This window comes from Capsicum annuum, chromosome 9 (genome assembly GCF_002878395.1).
Source record: "Capsicum annuum cultivar UCD-10X-F1 chromosome 9, UCD10Xv1.1, whole genome shotgun sequence".
Lineage (NCBI taxonomy): Eukaryota > Viridiplantae > Streptophyta > Magnoliopsida > Solanales > Solanaceae > Capsicum > Capsicum annuum.
The window spans coordinates 91,787,617-91,791,933 of record NC_061119.1 but is presented as its reverse complement, the minus strand read 5'-3'; positions in this window follow the sequence as shown (position 1 = coordinate 91,791,933).

Here is a 4,317-nt window from a genome sequence, read left to right as displayed (position 1 = left end):
GATGAAAGTTCTCTCTTATCGGGTGGTATCCCAGGGGCATAAGCCTATCATGGTTCGATCCCTATTTATGTGTTTATGGGTGGTATCCCAGGGGCATAAGCCTATCATGGGTCGATCCCAGTTGATATGTACTGGAGGCATCCTAATGGTCATAGTACAGTACAGTAATGATTACAAAGATGATAAGAACGAAGGTAAAATGATTGAATAAATACAATGTACAGGTTATCACAAGTTCTAGTAAGTGTGGTCCACTCCTATTACGATTTATTCACTTGTTTCTGATTTCTATTGAGCTCCTATATCATATGTGATTATCTACAGATTTACATACTTAGTGCATATTTCGTACTGACGTTCCCCACGAGGGACCTGCATTTCATGCTGCAGGCACAGGTACCTCAGCTCATACACCGCACAAGTAGAAGCCAGGATATTCAACTTCTTTTGGTGAGCTCCAATTTGCTTCGGGGCTTTCCGTGTCATATCCAGTCACTTTTGGTATTGTATAAAAGTTAGTTATATGGCGGGGTGTGTCCCGACCTTAGTTAAAATCTGTGTATTGTCTAGAGGCTTTGTAGACCTAATGTACAGTCAAGGTGGTGTTTGTTAATAGACATGATGGCTCCAACAGCCAAGTATTGTATATACATATATATGTGTGCTCGAGCTTATACAAGTAATTATTTCCTTTTATATGTGATATGTCCTATCCGAATTTTGGGTTATCATGGAAGTATGCATGGGAAGTATAAGGTTATGAGCTAGTTCTCTCGAGCCTCCTCGATTACGGGTGCCAGTCCGCCCCAATAGGATTTGAGGTGTGACACTTCTGAACCTATGGTATAAGACACCATAGAGCAAGAGAAAAGTATACGTCAGTGCTTTGAATGTACTGGTATGCTAGATGAGGTAAGGCTAAATGCAAAGGCTTATGCATAAACATAACTTAACTGAATAATATGAGAGTACTGAATAAGGATATATGTATGGACTGAATACTACCTTCTGAATACTTGAGCTTCTGACAACTGAGTTTACTAATACTGATAACTGCGTTTACTAACACTAAGAGTCTAAATAACTGAGTCTACTGATAACTGAACTCTGAGCTTACTAATATCGACTGATTGAAACTGAGATCAAACCTATCTAGTGGATGATCTTCAAATCTAGTAATAATGATAAAGAATTATTGAATCTGAGTTTAAGATCAGGCCTATCTAGCGGGCGATCTCTGAATTGATTAATAATAGAAATGATGGACTGAGTTTGAGATCAGGCCTATCTAATAGGTGATCTCTGGATCTAATAGTACTGATAGTGATTAACTTTATGTGAGAGTACGCCTATCTAGCGGGTGTTCTATGAATCTATGGAACTATCTAAGCTCCTTACTAAGATGGGTGACTGTATCTGATATTCCTAATTTTTGAATTTTACTCTGAAGACTGATACTGAAACTACAACTGTGGGAGTTCTCACTTAACCGACATGCCCCGAATCTGATCTAGTGGGGTCCAACCCGTAACCCCAGCTGGAAGGGTGTTAATATCGTGCCACGGGTATAGACAATACGATGGTCAAGCCTCTCTAACGGGTGACCCTGAACAGAAAGTCAAGCCTAAGGCAATGGGTGACTCCTAGAAGGTAGTCAAGCCTTAATCTAGCGGGTGACTCCTGATCCTGCGCTGGCTATGCAGTTTTGGAGTACAGAGACTGCTGCTAACGATTCTGCCTCTCTAACGGGGAAGCCGTCATCTTTGCACTCGCTCGGTGCTAGTTCCTACTCCCAACTAAAAGACTCTGAACTAATTCTTAACTGAACTTCGACTGAGCTGAATCTGTTACTGTTCATATTTCTTGACTGATCTGGTTGAGTTCACTTGGTTCCGTTATCTGACGGAATGCTACTTGGATTCTACTATCTGGCTAAATGCTACTAAATTCTTGTTAGCCTACTGAGTTTCACTGAAGTCTGAGCTGAATACTAAATACTACTGAGTATACTAAATACTAATTACTTCTGAATTCTGTTAAGTCGGAACTGAATACTAAGTCGGATTAGACTGATACTGAGACTGGATTGCACTTATACTGAGATCACTGAATTTCCTTAAGTTTTGTAACTGTCCGAATTCTACTGAGCATAGCACGACTGAGATTATATTGAAACTGACTCAGCTTTAGACAAGCAGCTAAATTTTGGGTATTAAATACCTCCAGGACTCGATAACATAAATATCATAAAATAGGACAACTCATACATGACATGACAATAGGCTATCATCCACAACATAATCAATGCCACATCTCGCCAATCACTTGAATCTCATGAACATATAAAGGTATAAGAAATACATACCAATATCTCAAAGTTCACTCAATAAAGAATACACGTAAATGGGAATGCATAAAACATATCATAAATCATTCAATAAGACTTTTCAACAAACACTTGGCTTACATGAGCTTATACATAATTGGGGATTTCTTTCTAACCATGTTATATTGATTCTACTTCCTTCACATAAGCATTTTGTCAAACATGTGGGGAGCATACTTTGGTTATACAATAAATACTACGCCCAAGTATCATGACTACACCAACCAACTTGCAAAATTTAGGGTTTTAACATGGATATGATGCAATTCAACCCATATCAAGATCAAGACTTGCAACTTGTATTCAAAAGCATGAATTACAACTCAACAACACATAATCATGAACTTCAATACACATAAATCATGAAATCTCATAAATACATAAACTTTGTATTTTTGAAAAGGATTCTTGGACTTCTTGGGTGGAAGGAGCCCAAGAATCAACATCTAACATACCTTAGGAGACTCTTTCTTGAAGGTTCTTGGAGAAATTCTTGGTTTCTTAAGTTTTCTTGAAGAAGGGTTTTGATTTTGTTCTTAGGTTTTTTATCTTGAAAAAAACCCTAGCTTTTGATGTTATAGATGAATAATAAAGTTAGGAGCCTTGATCTGATATAAATAGGTGCTAGAAAGGGTAGAAAAATATCAAAAAGCCCTTTTAAAGCGACTTAAAATTACAGATCAATACATGAAACGGTAGGGTGCGATGGTCCATCGTTGGGTCGACGGTCCGTCAGACTGACCGCCGCACCTGGACCAGAATTTGGACTTACTGTCTCATCACAACGACCTGGGGCGACAGTCCGTCGCTAGCTTGACGGTCCGTCAGTCCTGACCGTCGCACTTGGCCAGTGAATGGGACTACTGCCTCGTGGAGACAGCTATGGGTGACAGCCCGTCGCTAGCTCGACGGTCCGTCGGCCTGCCCATCGCACCTGGGCAGTTTAGACAGCTTTCTATAAAACGTTCATAACTTTTTACCCCAACATCGGATTTTGACGAATTTGGTATCGATGGAAAATTTATTCAATTCTCCACATGACAAAAAGTCGATATTAGGGAAATTCTACATCGTTTAAAATATTTCTCACTTGGAAAGTCATCCCTTAATCATATAGAGACGGAAATAGGCTTTAAGGATGTTTGGGGTATTACATTACTAATCTGATGCACTAGATAAGTGATCTGTTTAAATTGTGGGCACTTATGTTGGATTCATGATCGGATTTTATCCATTGTTGGAAAAACAGCAGTAACTGTGTACCCAAATGACAAATTCGAATAAAAATCATAATTTTACTTACCAAAGTCACTTATGAAGTAATGCCAAAGTGAAAAGTGATGTAGAAAACAAAATTTGACCTAAGAAATTGGTAAGATAGCAGTAGTAGCGGTAATAACAACAGCAACAACAATGGTCGACAAGAAGAAGATGAAGATGATAATGAAGTAGAAGATGATGATAATGATCGACAAGAAGAAGATGAAGATGATAATGAAGTAGAAGATGATGATAATGAAGCAGAAGATGGTGAATAAAGCAGTAGCAATAATGAACAACAATAATCATGAAGAGTGAGAATACAACAATAGATGAGAAGAGAGAGAAACACACTTTTTTTCCCTCTGTTTCCTGTTATATTAACTAACATTTGAATCAAAGTGTAGATTAAAAAACTTGTGGGTTATTTTCAAACTTCCCTAACTTTCTTAATCCATAATAAAGTAATTGTCACCTCTACTCTATAATTAAGACTTGTGTCACCTACACCTCATTTTAAAACTCTTTTGTCACCTACAACTCAAAGCCCCTAGTAACTACTCCCTCCATTAGTTTTTATTTATCACTTATTTTTTAAATAATTTTTTTTTACTTGTCATTTTTAACGTATTGAAAAAATACAACTTTTATTTTCCTATTTTACCTTAGCA